The sequence below is a fragment of the Furipterus horrens genome, unplaced genomic scaffold (assembly GCF_987537825.1).
Source record: "Furipterus horrens unplaced genomic scaffold, mFurHor1.1.pri manual_scaffold_9, whole genome shotgun sequence".
NCBI lineage: Eukaryota > Metazoa > Chordata > Mammalia > Chiroptera > Furipteridae > Furipterus > Furipterus horrens.
The window spans coordinates 34,273,765-34,293,556 of NW_028327179.1; the positions used below are offsets into that span (position 1 = coordinate 34,273,765).

The 19,792-nt window shown below is 37.5% G+C and overlaps 1 protein-coding gene across 2 annotated transcripts in view; it reads right to left on the reverse strand.

The window, feature by feature from the left end:
* Nucleotides 1-19,792, reverse strand: part of CDK14 (cyclin dependent kinase 14) — a 564,775-nt gene that overhangs the window by 64,812 nt on the left and 480,171 nt on the right. The window lies entirely within an intron of this gene.

Below are 19,792 nucleotides of genomic sequence, written 5' to 3' on the forward strand. Positions count from 1 at the left end.
TGACAAAAAAAAAAAAAAAAAAAAAAAAAAAAAAAAAAACACATTTAGGAAAGCAGCATTTTATCCACTCATTTATAACTTCAGAAAGCTCTTCTCTGGCCATTGTCAATGTCTTAGCTTCCAACCTCTCCCATGATGCACAATCACTGGCATCATAAGATCAGGGGAAATTCAAAAGTATGATTACCATGATAAAAGTGTTCCTAATTACTCCACCAATGAAGAGGGCATAACTTTTTTCTCAGAAGCTGGCTCATGCTAATTTCAAAGTAAGCTTTCTCTTTCTTTTTACATGTTACAGGTTTTGCCTTTATTTTGAAACTCAGAAGGACACTTCCTTGTCTTTTAGACCCACAGACAAATAGATTTTCCATTACTAATTTTTACTTTGAGTTTGTACAGGGTCTTCCATGAAGATCTCCAAATGAGCCAAAAATCCAGCAAAAGGATCAACAATAATTTTAAAAACAGATAAAACAATATCCTTAAAAAAATCTAAAGCTAAATTAGTTGCTATGTATAAATACATGTATTTTTTCCTAAACTCCAAAGTCAAGTTTTATTATATGTCCTGCTTGATCAGCTGCAAGCAATGTTTAGTTTGTATGTTTTCAATTATATACATAATGTGTTAAGATACCCTATTTTTTTGAAGCATTACGCTTCATCCATGTGGAAGATCATAAATTTAAAAGGCACAACTGCCCAAATTTATCCTTATAAACAGGTACACTGCCATATTTAAAACTCAGATTTTTTTGTTTTTAGTATACTTTTCTAAAGTATAAGGATTATGGGTACTTAGGCTCAAATCAACAAGTGAAGTTAAAACAAGTCCTGATTTTGACCCACTTACTATGTGAGCAGGTATTACAGATCTACATCTTCACTATAAATGTGTAGGTTATTAGAAAAACTTATGATGAAGAGTGGACTGTCATTGTTTAGGGAAAAAAAAAGGCATAGCTTTGAAAATTGGATGCAGACCACAAGCATAAGCTCACGTTACCAGATAAAACATAAGGTTGGCAGTGTGGTCAGAAAACTTGCACTGCTTAGTGGTACAAATACCTTGCCTCAACTTTAGACTTAGTTAACCACTTCAATAGCAAACATTTTGTAAGAAAATAGGGCAAAAATGATCCAAGCCAATCAAAAATTGTTTGTTATCTGCCATGTTTTCTTAAGCCACCTTTTCTGGGGGAATTACATTAGGGCCCTCTTTGAGCTGGCAAAGAAAGACACGGTGTGGGTTGCTTTTTCCTTGTTTTCTAGCCTGCAAACACTTTTACGGTAGGACTCACTCAGTCTAGCTCAAAAAGACATCCTTGGAACTTCAGAGTATTTTGTGCAAGAACAAAAGGTGCTTGGGTTCAGTTTGCAACACGAGTCATCTTTACCACACAAATTCCCTTCTTTTGTGCTAGCAAAGGGGGATACTTTGAGCCCTTTGGATTTAGAAGATCTTCAAACAGACAATAGTGTGCAAACACTCCTGAAGAACATAACTTTACTAGAACAACCTCAAGGCTGAGACCAAGGCTTTGAGAAAGGCCCCTTCAGCAGATTTCCTTCTGCTCTTCACCCTGAACAAAGGCTGCCTGACAATACTGAAATCTCCTTCTTTCTTTGGATTAAAACCTCCTTTGCAGGAAAAGTATGCAAATGCTATATGTGGCTCCCTTGTCTGAGGCTACTCTCACCCAGCTATCTTTTCTCCAGCTCTCGGCAGACCATCCACTGCCTGACAGGGTGACCAGCCTTCCGATTCAACATCCTTCACAGCTCTGACAGTCAGCTCCCTGGGCCTAAAAAAGGGGCTCATTTAGTCGTAATTAACTATTCCCTGCATATTTCCTAAGGTATGGTAATTGTGCTAAAAGCCAACAAGTGAAGCATTCATTCTATTTCTCATTTAAATCTTTCTTCCCCCAGCAGTCTTCCTCCCTCTGCCTTGTTTTTGCCTCCCAGCAAATACACACACACTTTTCTTTTTGATCCTTCCCGGTAACATTTCAAGTCAAGAAATGGAAAGAAGGTGGAAATTGGAAACTGCAAAAAAAGAAAGTTCAAAAAGCTTGCTGAATGGTGAAGTACCACTGGAAGTCACAAAGGAAGTGAACAAGAATTAAAAAGGAAACAAATTGTTTTTGTTGACACAAATATATAAATACAAGTTTATATATCTGAAAAATATTTATGTAAAACGACCACATACTAAGCTGATTTCAGGTCTCAAATATGTGTGTGCAAACCCACAATATACAAATTTTGCAAATTCATTTTATTCACATATATCTTCTTTTCAATATTTATTTTCACCCTACATTACAAATATAGAGGGTACAAATAAATGGAAATGACTTCTGTCTCACCAGCCTCTCTTTCTTATCCTTAAGCTGCAGACAAGAGAGATAAGGCTAAGGACCTTAATTTCTGACCTCTTGCAAACCTTTCATGTTCTGGCAGGTGGGCAGTGGACCACTGAGGGTGGTATTAAGTTCTCACAGGCAAACTAACATCTACCATGATCAGGAGATATTTGGGGGATGAGGTGAGGTATTAAAGAAGTTATTTCCCTTGAAGGCTTTCCATCCGCCACTAGCTGTTGCATTATAGTTCAATGGATCAAACTAGAAAAGTCATGGCTTTCTTGCAATACCTCCATCCTCTCAACCCACAAAACAACATTGAGCAGCAGTTAGTCTTGGTTTAGGAAAGAAGGCAATGTTAAAAAAATAAATAAATAAAGGCTCAAAAAGCAGTGTTTGGGAAAATGTTTTGAGATAAACAGTAGGTAAAGGAAGAATCTGGAATCTCAAATCCTTATTCTTATTCTTTAGCTCTTCTATTTGCTTTTGGCTAAATTATGGTTTCATGTTGTTCCTTAATCATCTGGACACTGCCATTTCTAGTGCTTATTTACCAACATTTCTTAGTACTAAGAGAAATACTTTAAATGTTAAATTATGAAATGCTCTGTGGTTGTAAATAAGTTTGCTGGCCTAGTATTTGGTTCTTCATCATACATTACTACCTACAGAGGAAAGCCTGGTAATGAGACAGCATCAAAAATACTTGGACTCGCCCTGGGCAGTGTGGTTCAGTTGGTTGGAGTGTCATCCCCTACACCAAAAGGCTGGTGGTTCGATTCTCAGTAGGGCACATCCCTAGGTTGTGAGTTTGTTCCTGAGTCAGGGCATGTGTGGGAGGCAATCAATTGATGTTTGTTTCTCATATTGATGCTTCTCTTTCTCACTCTCTCTCCCCCCACCTTCTTCTTTCTCTAAAATCAATAAACATATTTAAAAACAAATAAACTTGAACCCATCCAAGGGGAGTCTGAAGTTGGAATTATAGTGAGAAACTACTGTGGCTATAAAACTGTAAAATAACTAACTTTATTAAATATACAATAAAATTTGTGAAAACCATTTTCTCTGCTAAACCAGGTATATACCAGTTTAATGTATTTCCTTTGTCACTTTCTTTACATACGTATGTTATATGTACAAGCAAAATGTTATACTTTTTTCACATTATCACATGCACTTCTCATTATTTGCTCTATTACTACAATTTCTAGGCTGCATAATATTCTAACTAGTTTGCTGTACTTTAATGTACTTAAAACCCCTTTTAAAATATTTAAGTCATCAATTCTAAAAATTTATGTTTAATCTGTCTTATATTAGTTATTTCCACATTTTTTCTTCATCATTATCATCACCATCATCAAAAAAGTTACTGAGTTACTAAATATTGGGTGGTTTTAAAAAATTGGTTAGATACATTTTAAGATCTTCAAATACTTAAAAGTTTATTTGTATTTAGGCAAAATGGGCATAAAAACTAAACTTCACTCTTAGAGATACTTAAAGTTCATAAACAATAGTATGAATTTCTTCATGAAAAAACTTTTGCACACCTATTGAGTGCTGAGTACATTACAAGCAAGACCATAAGATACATTTCTTTAACATTTCTCCCAGAGAGGCGGACAGTTGCCTAGAGGGGGGTGTCTATAGGACTATCAGCTGATTTCTCAGAGGACACTTGGCAGGCAGGAAGGGACTGGCAAGCAGTATTCAATGTGATGAAAAGCAACATACAACCAAGATTACTCTATCCAGCAAAGCTATCATTTAGGATGGAAGGGCAGATGAAGTGCTTCCCAGACAAGGTGAAGCTAAATGAGTTCATCATCGCTAAGTCTTCATTATATAAAATGTCAAAGGGACTTACTTAAGAAGAGGAAGATCAAAACTATGAACACTAAAATGACAACAAACTCATAACTATCAACAACTAAATCTAAAAAATAAAAACAAAATCCAACTAAGCAAACCAGAATAGGAACAGAATCATAGGTATGGGGATCATTTGGAGGATTATCAGATGGAAGGGGGAAGAGGGAGAAATGGGGAAATGGTGCAGGGACTAAGAAGCATAATCAGTTGGTACAAAATAGACAGGGGGAAGTTAAGAATAATATAGGAAAGGTTGAAGCCAAAGAACTTATATGCACGACCCATGGACATGAACTAAGGGGGGTGGGATTGCTGGAGGGAAGGTGACTATTGGGCAGAGGGGAGCAAAGGGGAAAAAAATTGGAACTACTGTAACAACATAATCAATAAAATATACTTAAAAAATAAAAAAACATTTCTCCCAGTTTCAAAAACTATCTTACATTTTTATTTCTGGAAAAATTAGTTATCTCACTTTTTAATTTTGCATTTCTCCTATATGTTGTCACTATATCTTAATAAGTGAAATTCTACATAGTCACAAAAGTTATATTAAAGGGGTCATTATTCATTTTATAAATATGAACAAAGAAAACACATTATTTTAACTGAAATAAATACTTTATGTATACCTTTTCAAGAAACATATTATATACCTGTTGAAAAATGTATACTAGAGGAACCATACCCAAAATAGATTCACAAAATTTTAGGGCTGGGGGATGAACAGGTTTCAGCTAAAGAGAAGGGTGTGTTGGTTTAATTTCTAATATTCTAATATTATGTTAAATACAAGTGTGAATAAAATTTTATGCATTACCTTTATTTACTTTCAAGACATGGTCTACCATAATTAGAAGTTCCAAGAAAAAAAAACAACATATCTTCTTTCAAGGTTGTTAAATGATCCCAAAAGAATCTTCCAACTTTAAGATGTTTCGATTGTCCTGTGCTAACCAGGAGGTCATGTATATTTCCCGATGGGCAATCGTATTAAATCCAAACTCTTTCGCATGTCACTCTAGACCCTTCACAATGCAACTTTAATCATTTTTTCAGCCCCATCTCTCTTCATTCCCCATACCCGTGCCCTGTCACGTTACACATTATTCCTTAAGATGCTGCATTTTGTGACATGGCTTTGTTTGAAGTGTTTCCTCAGCTTGAGAACACCCTTCTTTTCCTTGTTCATGCCCATGGAAAACCTAATTCCTTCTTTTGCTTAAAATTTCTTCTTTTGTGAAATATTTTCAAGAATATCTGGCAGAATTAATTTTTACTTCATTTGTCCTCCCATACAGATTCATGTGAACTTCTGCTATAGCCTATCCTGAAATTTAAATGTTTGTATCTCTCTCTCTAAATTATGTCTTCCAAAAACAAACAAAAAAACCCCCATAAAACAAAAAACAAATGAACAACCCCCCCACACACACAAACAATCCAATTATAAAATGGACAAAAAACCCCAAATAGGTACTTCTCCAAAGAGGACATACAGATGGTCAACAGACATATGAAAATATGTTCAATGTCACTAATTGTTGGAGAAACGCAAATTAAAACCACAATGAGATATCATCTCACACCGGTCAGAATGACTATCGCCAATAAATCAACAAAGAACAAGTGCTGGCGAGGATGCAGAGAACAGGGAACCCTACTGCACTGTTGGTGGGAGTGCAGACTGGCGCAGCCACTGTGGAAAACAGTGTGGAGGTTCATCAAAAAATTAAAAATGAAACTGCCTTATGACCCAGCAATCCCATTTTTGGGTATATAGCCAAAAACACCTGAAACACTTATTTGAAAGAATATATACACTCCTATGTTTATTGCAGTATTAGTTACAATAGCCAAGCTATGGAAGCAACCCAAGTGCCCACCAATTGATGAGCAGATATATAGGAACTGGAATATTATTCAGCCATAAATAAAAACAAAATCTTACCATTTGCAACAGCACGGACGAATCTACAGGATACTATGCTAAAATGTCAATCGGAGAAAGACCAACAAAGCAAACCAACCAACAAACAAAAAACCAGACTCACAGATACCGAGAACAGGCTGATGGTTGCCAGAGGGAAGGGTGGTTGGGGGCTGGGTGAAAATGTGAAGGGATTGAGAAGTACATATTGGTAATTACAAAACAGTTATGGGGGTATAAAGTAAAGCATAGAAAATACAGTCAATAATATTGTAATGACTATGTCTGGTGCCAGGTGGGTAGTTGAAATATTGGGGGAGCACTTTGTAAAGTATATGATTGTCTAACCACTATGCTGTACACGTGAAACTAATACAATATTGAATGCAAGTTCTAATTGGAAAAAATTTTGTGAAGCTAGAAACTTTCTTACTACTGCCTAAAACAACAACCCCCCCCCAAAAAAAGAAGAAAAGAAAGCCAACCCATATAATGGCTACTCAAAAACTACTTGCTGAAAGAACAGAATGGTATGGTGAGTTTGTTGGATATTCACTAATTCAGTCAACATCTTAAAAATGTTTAGTGGGCACAAATTAGGTTCCATACTAGGAGATGGAGATAAAATAGTGAAATGAGGATACGATAGTAAACGAATTCCTATATGCTGAGATTGGATTCTGGTGAGGAAGACAGACTCATGATAGGGGACTTCAATGCAGAGAAGCAGAAGCGCTGGCTTTGTTCCCAACATGTGTAAAATAGCCACACATTTATTCATGTTCACAAAAGATATTTCGCACTCTGCCAGACATCTTGCTAAATTCTATCACTGATCCTGAGCCAGAGTCTGGAACATCTCAGGATTCTTAACTCAGACGGTCCTCTCTGTCCATGACTCCTCTCCTTCATTTCTATCAATTTTCAGCCAGTTCTGAGCCTTAAGAGTAATTTCTTTGTCTCCTTTCTGAATATGACATCACGTAGCCCTGTCCTCAGTTCAGTGACTCCCCTTGAATTCCATCCATTTGATTGAGAACCTATCCCAGACTTTCTGTCTCTCTTGACTTTACTTTCTGGATATCGTATAGTCTTAAAACCTCAACTAGTGATCAAGGTCAACATGACCAGTGGTAAGTTATGTGGATATCATGTACTTCCTAACATGATGTGATGAGAAGAGCATTTCATTTTGGTGGTATTCTTCTCCAAAACCCATAACCCCAATCTAACCATGAGAAAACATCATAAGGAACATTCTATAAAATATCTGAACAGTACTCTTCAAAAGTTTCAAGGTTGTGAAGAACAAGGGAAGACTGAGAAACTATCACAGACCAAAGGATACTAAGGAGACATTATGACAAATGCGATGTGGAACCCTGGATGGGGTCCTGGGACAGAAGAAGGACATGAGTGTGAAAATAGGTGGATTATAAATAAAGCTGTAGTTTAATTAATAGTAAGGATCTATTTTAATTTCTTAAGTTGATATATGTACCATGCTTATAAAGTTTAATACTAGAACTTGTGAAGTATACAGCTGTCTACAAGCATTTGAAAATAAAGAGTTAAAAAAAAAAAAAAAAAGCACAACCTTAATCTGATTGCTACTCTTTCTGAGTAGTAACTGTCAATTCAAAATCCCAAAGTGCACCCAGATTTCCATGAGCTACTGCCTAGTAGGTGGGCAGAGAAAAAACTGAGTTCATTCTGAAAGAAACTGAATTTATACTAAGTCTGATCAAGGCACTGTATTGAAAGTTCTTCTGAGTTCTATAAACAAGCTATGAAAATGACCTGATGATTTAGGGTTTTATAATCAGAGCCTCTCCATGCAAGGTCAAATCTAATGCACATAAAAGGAAAAGTTACAGCCCAAACAACCATTAAATAATCAGTCTTTTAAGACCTGGTATACTAATCATCAAGGGCCTAGTAAATGGCACTCTACTGTAATTTTCAGATGGTATCCATGTGAACACAGAATGGATTTTACCCACAGTACCCCCAGAAAAACTGAGATATTCAATCAGATGAATAGAACTGGAATAATTTTATATAGCAAAAAATTTCAGTCAATAGTCATTTATTCATGGAGAAAAAAAATGTCATCAACATAATTAGCAGGTTAGAGTTAATGCTCAGTCATAGTAATATAGAGCACTAGTTCTCACACTTTTTGGTTTTAAGGACTTCTGATAGTTTAAAAAAGTATAGGGGATCCCCAAAGAGCTTTCGTTTATGTGGATTATAGCTATTGATATTTATCATGTTTGTAATTAAAACTGATTATTTAAAATACTAATTCATTTAAAAATAAATCCATTACATGTTAATCTAAAAACATTATTTGTGTAAAAAGAACAATATTATGGAAATCTTTTTAATGTCTGGCTGGATAGAGGAGAGCTGGATTCTGTATCTGCTTCTGCATTCAGTCTGTTCTAAAATATGTTGTTTTGATTGAAGCAACTGAAGAAAATATGGCTTCTCACAGATATGTAGTTGGAAAACAAAGAAGTATTTTAATAGCCCTTTCAGGTAACTCTAGGTACATATTCCTCTTTTATATTACAACAACATGCAACTAGTGGTCGTTTCTTTAGGGTTAGTTGCACTGGGTAATCTGAAACTATATCAATGAATCCTTGGTGTTCTGTCACTGTAAAACTGGTTGGTCAATTTTACAGTTGTAGTGAATATTTATTCATGCAACGATTTTCTAAATTAGGCATTGGTCATTTGGAAAACACCGGTTGAATGAGTTATATAGATCTTTCAAATGTTGACACATTTCACTACTTAATATCATAAAATCCCATTTGCTTATATCACCATCCATCTCACTTGAAAAGTGTCTGGGAAATTGTCAAGCTCATAGAGGCAAATACAGTTTTCTAAGGTTTCCTCAGACTCTAATTTTCTATTGAAAGCTTTAATTTTGTCATTGGCAACAAGTACTACGAGTTGTTTTCCTCGGGTGACAGGCTCACTTTTTATTACTTTTAAGAAAATGGTTGCCAAATATCCCAGGTTAAATAACCAGATTTCTCTGTCAGTCGTTCTTTCAAGCTGAAGACCATGTTTCAGCAAATGAAAAACAGCTTGTTCACCTTGCAACTCAAATACCTGCACCAAAGCTTTTCCTGACACAGCCTTGGTAATTAGGTCTACAGTGGAGATGGTTTATGCAAACTTCCCATTGAGTCACCCCAAATTCTAAAGACATTTACTCAAAGGGACAGATCTAACAAAATTAATAATTTTTACCTCTTATTAAGTGAAAATGACTTTTAAAAACATCACCATTGTGTGGCGGTAAAGGAAGCAGTGCCTAGGAATACGGGTTGGTGCCACTGCCTTGATTCAGGCTACCTTGCTTTTGTACCCTCAGTGCAAATATCAACACAGTGCAAAAGGCAAAGAACATCTCAGTATTATAATGAAAACGGTTTTGACCCCATGGAGTCTCTGGGAATCCCCAGGGTATATGAACCACACGTTGAGAACTGCTGATATAGAGGACAATATAGGATGCCATTTCTTTGGAACCTAGGGATCTGTACTAGGGGAACCCACAAATCTGAAGGTGAAATTTTAACAAGAGGGTCACTCAATCCATAGTGTGAAACGATTCAACACAGGGAATGATAAATAGATGAATGTCAATATGTATCAGATACCACTTCAGGGAATGGAGAGGGGGTTCACTGAGAAGACTGTGAGATTAGGGGAGAGGAAGGCCAGGTAGAGGGCAGGGAATGGGGAAAGGGGCGGGCAGTGAGAGGAGGTGTGCACAGACACTGCCATTCGCCTCTGGCTCTGACTGCCACATACCTGTGGCTTGCCCTTCTTGAGAGGTGAGGACATCTTACTTAAAGCTAGACTAAAACTTGGAAATCCACTTGGACACAACATAGACCCAATTCTCTTTAAAAAAAAAATTCTTCACAATGTTTTCTCTTAAAATAGTTGATTTATTCATTTTTATAATAAATCTGTCAGTTACTAACAAACTGAGTTACTGTGGAAGAATAAAAAAAAACTTAACTGTAGATGAACCATTTCAAATAGTATTTCATAATTTTATTTTTTCAAAGGCCAGCTTTTGGACCACACAATAAAACTCCCAAATGAGGGGATGAGTGGATTCACACTGATGTTGAAAATTTTAGACTTGACAAAACTACTGACACAGTACATCCTGACAGCTACACTCAGTAGCTTAATACTAAGCTTTTTATGCTGGATACAGAACAGAATGAATTTTCCACCAGTGTTTTGACTAGGAGGTTTTAGGATTCCTATTCACTTAAGGCAGCAGTCTGAGGCTGCTTGATAAAACAAGCTTTGGCTATTTCATAACTGCCTCATAAACTGTCTCAATATTTAAGAGAAAAGAGAAACTCTAGGCAAAGACATTTTGAAAATATGTCTTAACCGAAATCTGGATGCTAAGTAAACATCTTTTAGTGCTCAGCCAGGAAGAGTTACAGCTGTGGCATTTGCGACTTAAAATAACAAATGAAGACCTCCATGTGAAAGTAAATGATATCATAAAAGTGTCTTATCAAAAGAAGAAACATTTTCTATTGGAATATATGTAGAAAAGGGCTTTACACTAAAGCCCATTTAACATATTGTAAAAATACTGCCACTTATAAATTTGGAGTTTAGTCTGAGTACATACTAGGCAATATTATTTTCTGTTTTGCCACCACATTCTCCTTTTATAAATTGCACATCAACTGTTCCTGTTAGGATACATTTGTAGCTTCCTTTTGTTTGTAAATATGGCTACTGTAAGTTGCTGAGCTTATGGTAAAATATCCAGTGCTAGATGAACTGACAACTAGGAAGTAATGAAATTGGAGAGCTTCCCCTTCTTCGAAAAACAGATTAAAATTTTAGCATTGTACCAAAATATGATAGTCATATTCTAAAATATACAAATATATTTTAACATGGATTAGATCTAAATCTCCCAAAGGGTTTGTGTAAGAATCAGGAGGCCCAGGTTTGATTTGTGCAGCCTCGTTTACCACAGCCCTGTTGTAATTCAGTATGCAACTGAACTAGTCTTCCACATCAGCAGAGGGAAAAAAAAAAAAAAAAAATCCCTCTTATTTTCTAAAGTTGCCCATCTCTGTTTCTGTTGAATTGCCACATCGCCCAGATAAAACATTTGAGAGTATGTCAGCTTTAATTAATGTAACATGACCTGATCATTTCCACAGTTAAGAATAAAGAAGTTTGCATTCTTTAAACCCAAAGCTCAACCTGGAGATTATGCTAAGTGGCTTCATTCACAGTCCACACTTCTCTGCTCATGTCAGAAGGACAGCATTTGTCCCCTCTAGTGATAAACAAATTATACATGAAATCAATTCCACTTCACAATCATTTTTCCTATTGGGTATTATCTTTCCTTCTCTGCTCCCTCCAGTTAAGCCCGCGTCCTGTAACTTGCTAATGAGCTGGGGGCTTTCTGTTTCAGGTGGCACCCCCTGCCTGGAAGTCATGACATTTCCCATTTCGAATGCTGCTGGCATTTTTCGACAGCTCCTGCTAACTAGCCTTTTTGACCTGCACTAAGAGGAACTCATCTGATCGAATCCTCTAACCTGCCAATCATTCCTGCAAATGATCTTCACAGTCACTCCCAAGGCAGGAATGGGAAAAAAAAAAAAAAAAAAAGAAAGAAAGAAAGAAAAGGAAATGAGAGTGAGAGAATGAGGGAGTAGGCAAGCGGCTGCCTCTGCAGCTACCTAATGAGAATACTTTAAGTCTCTGAGGCAGCTGAAACACTGAAAACTGGTGGGAAAATTAGGACACAGCTGAATGCCTGGCTCTGTAATTACTGATTTCTTTCCATCCTGAGATCATTTTGAGAGCAACACCTCTGAGATGTGCCTGTTTCTGAAGAGCACAAGAACACCCTACCTGACGTAGAGAAAAGAAATTTATTCCTTCTGCCACTATCAGTATGCAATTCTCATAATCCCACTCTGTCAAAAAGCGTCCTTCTGCAGAATTAATTATGTGTTAAGTGTGCATTTGTGAACTAGGGGTGATCATCACGTTTGCCACAACGAAGGAACAACCTCCTTCCTCCACCCCCACCCTCAGGCATGTTTTAAACGTTACCATCATTTAGGGATGTTCATTTTTGTTTATTTACATTAAAACAAACGGGTATGATAGAACTTGGTATTGGGCTCACAAAGAACTTAACACTGAAAACACAGGATAACCTGGGCATTGCTAATCAATGGAGGTCAAATTGATTGTTCTCCTTCCAGATTGTTTTTGCCTGTGCACAATCGGAGCAACTCAATTACCGTAGGAAAAAAGATTGGGTACAGGGGTCTTTGACAATGGATCACAATTCTAGGTATCTTAATGTAAAGTAGATTTGTTGACCAAGGAATGATACAATATAATTAATCATTACACCATTGTATGTAATAATGGAAAATAAATACTGTACATGAATTAATTGCACATGATAATCACATATCTTTCCTCGTTTATAGTAATTAGGCCAGTAGCCCCATTTACAGTAATAATTATATGTAATTGAGGGCATTTTACTAATTGCATTGAAAATGATAATCCAGAGCAATTAAAAATCCAAGGGCACTATACATAATGCAAACTACATTAAAAGAATGGTAATAATTTAAAGGGAAAAAATTCACCCAAGTATGGAAGTTAACAGCCACAGTATTTGATTTCACGGCTGGCATACATGGTGATATTTCTTATGAGTTGAATTTCTATCAATTTCTCCAACTTTTATGTTGTTTTTTGTTTGAGACCTTGTGCATTATTTCCTTAGGTGGAAAAGCAGCCCTTTGACTAATCTATGATGTTATCCTAGTATCTCTAGGACTAGAAAAATTGCTCTATTTGGCTGTGAGTGTACAGAGTGTATGTATGTGAGTGTACAGTGTGTGTGTGTGTGTATGTGTGTGCATGTGTTGGTAGAGGGAACAGCTATCCTAAATTCCAAAAGAGACTTGGTAAATTATTCATTTGTACAACTGACTGGATGTTTTTAGAAGCTTTATTCAGAGAAGCATCTCAGAGTATTGCAAACATTGTTAAATACACTTGTAATAATTTAGCTAAAATGTTTAAGTTTGCTAGACTTGAAATATATTTGTGTTGTGCTTTTCATTACATCTGCTACTGTCTAGAATTTTAATGTGTCTAAGGACCTGAATCCCTGGCTTTTGTCTCAGAGCCTCAGTGTGTGTCCTCCCTAATCCCACTCCCCAATTCTACCCAGACAAAGCTCTCACATGAGGAACATCTCAGGAAGAGTGATGAGCATTGCGGGACAATGGGAATAGTTTCAAGCTTCTTTTTGCCTTCCTTTCTCAACATTATCATTTAGACATTGTCCTCCATGCATTCAAATGTCATCCCAGACCATCAGCCCACTTCAACTCAAACAGCCTCCTTTTATGCTCAGACACTTCTTAGGGTATCCACAGACCACAAAGACTGTCTAGTGGGACTCAGATGCTATACTGGTATTAATAATACAATACAGTGCACTTAGGGCATAGACGATTCCCTCTGTATCCCAAATCTATAAGAATCTACATTAAATAAAAAGGAAAAATAGCACCTGAACTGATTATAACTACCTGTTATAATATATGTCAGTGCTAACTTTATCACAGTTTGGCCAAGCATTGTGGTAGACATCTTGCTTACTAGCCACATCACATCATCCGCCTACTATTTTTATAAGAAAGCTTCACTCATATTATGCTGCTGGCTAAATAGTCCCTAAGAAATTAATTTGGGTTTTACAAAGACTGAGATACAAGTTGCAGTGCTACCCCAACCCCCCATTTTGAAAGCTCATCTGACCTGAAACATTGAATCACAAAAATATAGCCAATTTTTGAGCATCTGTGGGCTGATGAACCAATTTGTGAAGTATCAAACATTTCTTCTTGGTTAGCCAGTTTGCTTTTAAAAACTTTCAATCAGAGAAGGGAAAAGGGAAAGCAAGGGCAAAACTATTCTTATTTTAAATTAAAAAATATCACTCTGAATTCTTAAGAAAAACATACTGAAAGCATTTAAAGGTAGTGTAGTGTCATGTGAGTTAAAACAATGATTTGGCAAAACAACATTTATGTGCACACACTTGTGTATGTGCGTGTGTGTGTGTGAGAGAGAGAAGGAATATAATATAGCAAATACTGAAAAGGCAAACATTTGGGGAAAGTGAGTAAAGGGTGTCAGGAATTCTTTGTACTATTCTTGCAACTTGTCTGTAAATCGGAAATTAAGTCAACATTAAAAAATTGAATAAATACTTAAAAATGAACTCTGAATGAAGCAAGATACCTATATTCACCTTTATTTTCATTCTGCTTCGTCACAATCCCAGGACATGAGCAAGCAGATAAGATAGTAAAGGCCTTGGAGTCCTTTGTGAACCCCTACATGGGACTGGTGGCGATGGTGCAGAGTGCAGACCAGAGGTGACTCACAGAAAGGGCACAATGGAGAGGCAGAAAGCAGTGAGGAAGGGGAGAAGAGAGAAACTTCCATAGTCTATTAAGCTGCATCAGAGTTTAGAGGAGATAACAGACTCCAGGGTAGAGGGGAAACTAAGGAAAGAGTTGGAGGTGGGGTGTGGACACTAAACAACTTTCCAGCCTCTTCTCTGTCGGGGGCGGGGTGGTGGTGGTGTTGGTTCATACGCATTATGTGTTTGTGGTTTGAAGCACTGTCAATTTCCAAATAAGATATATTTTTTAATCTGTGGCAATGTAGGGGTAATGACAAAAACCAGGGATCCTTTCAGATAAAACCTTCGAGGAACACTAAGGTTTGTTTCCCTTTCTCCCTGTTATTTCCAGAACTAGTCTTGTCAACTACATAAGACAACAGAGAATAAAAATGTAGTTGTTTGATGGGGAAAAAATTTGCAGGATCATGCAGAAAAAGAACAGTTCTTGCAGAAAAAAAAATCAGAAGACTTCCTGCTACTACTGAAAGAAAGCTAGATCCAACCCTTGAATTTCTTACAGTGTGATAATACTAACTGACATTATCTCCTTTTGCATCGATAGTTGAGAAAATGCAACATGGCCTTGAAAAGACCTTTAGACAAAAATATCCTACAATGAGAATGTTGTTACTTCATGCACACTGGAGTGTCCCTCTGGACTGGTCTGATTTTTTCCCAGGTAGTGTGGCCAGGCATGGTACCTTCAGACTATACTGCTTGCTTCCCAGAAGCTTCAGAGACTGCTAAGCCCAGAGCCCTCTTCTGAGCAGGTCCTTAGGAAAAGGTTGGCCACCCAGGTCACAGCTCAGCTGACTGAATCAGGGCTCCGCACCTGACCCAGGGTAGTCCACAGTCTGTCAGCAGCTTCTGGGGGTGACTCACTAGACAGCCTTGTTGGACGCCTTGCTCTCTACTTCATGATGATTACTGCACCAATCTGAACTGCTTCTGAGGATGAACCGAATCTGAGGGAAGGAGGTCAGTCATAGATTGCCCCAGAACAAGAGAGACTGAGAGGAACGACAATAAGTGGGATTCTTGCCCCAGTGGAGGCAAGTCAGCAGCAGCTAGCTATGGGATGAGAAGATGAAAGCAATGTTTGTGGTACAGTGACAGGAAAATGGAGCTACATGAAGGAGGGCAATAGATCGGTGTTTCTCCCGGGCCAGGGAGCAGAGCTGAGGTAGCGTTGAGCTGGTTGACAAACTAAAGCTCCTGCTAGATTCTGAGAGACATTCAGATTTGGGGCATCTACAGAGACTGTCAACCTGTTCCTCCTTACTCCCCAGAGCAATGTCAACAAAGGCCACCATTCACTGAGGAAACCTGACCGTGTCTCCTTCCCCTGAAAGATCCCCAAACCCACTTTCCTGTCGTCTGTCCGGTTCTGGTGTCAAAGCTCTTTCTGTCACTCTCACACACCCGTCTCTGTTCCTCTCACTTTGCTACCTGCCTCTTTCCTCATTTGAGAGTTTCTCTTCCTCAAGCATTTGGAGCTTCTTTTAAGTGGCTATAATCTGGAGCTGACAGATACTTTTACTGTTTAACTTTCCTGACGCCTCCTTTAACAGCAGGCAGGAGAAATGCTTGTCACCAGTTGTCCACTAGACTGTTCTGTTATGTTGGGAAGGTTCTATATTCGCCCCATCTAATAAGGTAGCCACTAGCTACTTGTGGCTACTGAGCACTTGAAATGTGGTATTGCTACTGAGGTAACAAAATTGGTATTTAATTTAACTTAACTTAAATTAAATTAAATTTAAAAAGCCACGTGTGGCTAGTGGTTATCTTATTAGCACAAGTCTACATTACTCTTCCTTAAAAAAAGGAAGGGTTAGGGTAGATTTTCCTAGTTTGTCTATATCAAATAGTTGATTATTTTACTTTATAAATATACAATTTTTGATCCTGACTAAATATTCCATTATATGTAGTTCAAAGATACCTGCATCACTATCCTTTGAGGTTCTTTAAAATGTAGATTCATGGACCCCAGGAACCTAGATTAAAAAAAAGAATCCCCAGGGTTTTGGCAACCCAGGGTGTGAGAGCTCAGCTCTCCTGAATGTCCAGCACCAATGCAGTGTATATTGTTTGGAGTTTGCTTTTTAAAAAATCTTTACCTTATTTAATTAAAATTCTTAAGCGATTTATGCATTCTACTTTGTTTACCTGGAAGACTACTTTTAGTTAATTATTGCTTGATGAATAAGTCAAGCAGAGAGAGTCTAACACTTCTTTTTCCATTGTCATATAATACTTAAATAATGTTGATTAGCAAGGATAATATTCTAGAAGGCAAGGGGAAGTCCACAAAATACCCATGCAGTTAACTTCTTGCACTTGAACCAAATACAATTTTTTCATGCATTAGACAGATAGCTGTATATGCATTACAAATTTAACAGGGTCTGAAGTCCAGCTGATTCATTAAAAAGAGATGTACCACAATGAACACATATCATTTCAGAAAAAATTATAAAACATCTGTCTAAAAAATTAAGAGGCCATTCTTATTTCTTGTATTCAGCAAAATCAGTAGGAAATAGAGCGACCGTGCACTTCCTGTCTGTTTAGAATAACTGGAAAATTAAGCTCAGCATAGGGCTGTGTTTGCAGAGAAGTGATACTGATGGATGTGGTAGTCAATGCAGTACAGCTTCTAGCTTTTTCCTTGGGGAAATTTCTCTGCACATTTAAGGCTCCCTCAGACGTTAAGGGGGTCTTACCCTTCAGTGCTGATAAATCTATGAAATCCTGAGTCTGTTAATATCTTTAGAGGATGACAAAATGCAGGAAGCACACCATGTTGGTCGTCATGGCACCTGTCCCATGTTTAACTTGGCTGCATGTGGTTTTTCTTTTTATTCAATTTGGTCACAGGACTCTGAAACCCGAATTGCTTTCTGCTGTAAAGGAACATGCTTCTCATTATCCAGTTTATGCAAATCCAGTCTTTTAACTAAATAATGAAGTGACCTTAGTATGCAAGTATAGAAACAATTTGGCATGTAGGTACTTGGAAAAAATTAGGACCTGCAACACTCCTGTCTATCAATCCTCCCTCATTTCAAAAACAAAAGTGATACAATGTATTTCCCTTTGTCTTAAGTCCCAAGAGAGGCAGTTGAAATGCTAGCCTTAGCCTAGTCTTAGCCTACTTGAGCTCCCAACCTCTTCCCCTTCCCTCTCCTTCCCAATGCTTCTGGAATTTACAAAGAATTGGGACAGCTGACGAAAACTTAAGATGCCACACCCTGTTCTAGACAGTTAATTCATCAACAACAAAACTGAAATCTAGGAGATTCTATGTTTTTTTCTATAAATACCTTTATTTATGTATATATTTTGCTCTATATGACTACAATTTGATATTCAACTATTGGTCAGAATAAGTTCTGTTGTACAGGATGTATTAGGACAATATATAGGATATGTATTTTTATTTCTAAGATGGCCCCATTTGATTAATATTTAAAATCCACACAGAGGAGAAATTAAAATAATTTCTTCTGCTGCTGACAGAAAACTTTTAGAATCCAGCCTCCTTGCAGCTTTTCTGAGAAAAAAAAAATTTAGATGTTTTCTCAATATCATGTTGAATCAAGCTGAGGTATTTAGATTTGGAAGAGAACAACAAAAACAATACTGGTATTAAAGCTTTACAAGTTGATGTGAAAAAGACAAAACTCATAGAGATAATATCTGTATCATTATCAAATAATTCTAGAGGAAGAGCTTCCACCATGCAGATATAACCTTAAATTAGTTTTAAAAATATACTGCAAAGAAAATACATTTTTTAAAAAAGGCTTTCAAATACTAAAGATTGCAGTCTGAGCACCTTTTAAAATCTTTTTTCAATTAATGTTTGAGTCCTTATGGGCTATGCTTCTGTTCTGTGAGTTTGATTTGATTTTACAGGAAGCTGGCCTGACACTCATTCTAGCAACTTGGACTGGCCAGGCTTGGTCACAGAGAGCAGAGAAGAAAGAATACAGCCTTGTAATTGAAATTCATACTTGCTTGTGTACATGTGTGTATGAGAGAGCAGCCCCAATGAAGTCTGCTTTTTGTTTTGTTCTACTGAATTGGGTGAAGGATTTATAAAGCCAGGGGCCCTCATTATGGTAATGCAGGTTAAATACTTTAAAAAGCCTATGCTGCAACCCTCATGAATTAAAACCATTCTTAGAACCAGGAGGTATCTGGTAAAAATCCCAACCCCACTCACTCCGTGTCTGACCAGTTGAACTTCAGATCGGGAGTACAAAGGCTACAGGGCAGTCAGGTTGTGCTTCTAGGTAGCCTTGTATCCAGCAGGGAAAAGTAACCTGAAGAATGAAGAATCTCACTCATACCAACAAACGAAGTGGCAAGTTTACGAGTAACATTTCCTGACTATTCCTGACCTGCATTTACACATCCCCTTTAACCTGGGGATCTTTTCTCTCCAGCCATTGGTAACTCATCGCCATACTCTTGAGAAGCCAGCTTTGGCTCCCATGCTGAAAGCATGTAAAAGACCTAAGTTCACAAGTAGCTCAAGGTACTGGCATTTCACCCACAAGACAAGGGGGACAATTTTTCTTTATTATCCTCACCTAAGGACATATTTTTATTGATTTTGGAGAGGGAAAGAGGGAGGGAGGGATAGGAAGGGGAGGGAGGGAGGGAGAGAGGGAGAGAGAGACAGAGAGACAGAGAGAGAGACAGAGAGACACAGAGAGAGAGAACATAGATCTGTTGCCTCCTCTATCCACCCTGACTGGGAATTGACTGGGGATTGAACCTACAACCTAAGCATGTGCCCTGACCGGGGATTGAACCTGAAACCATTGGGGTCTGCAGGATGACACTCCAACCAACTGAGCCACCTAGCCAGGGCAAGGTGGACAATTTAATTTGCTCTCTTAGCCAGGCTGACAATTCAGCCTGTTAATCAATTTCATACTAATTCAGAGGAAGAAAGAGGAGCTCCTGCAATGCTATATGCATAACTCCGATCCGCTTGAATGTTGAATTACTGAACATCCACATGAGCAAGGAACAAATATGGACTAGCCA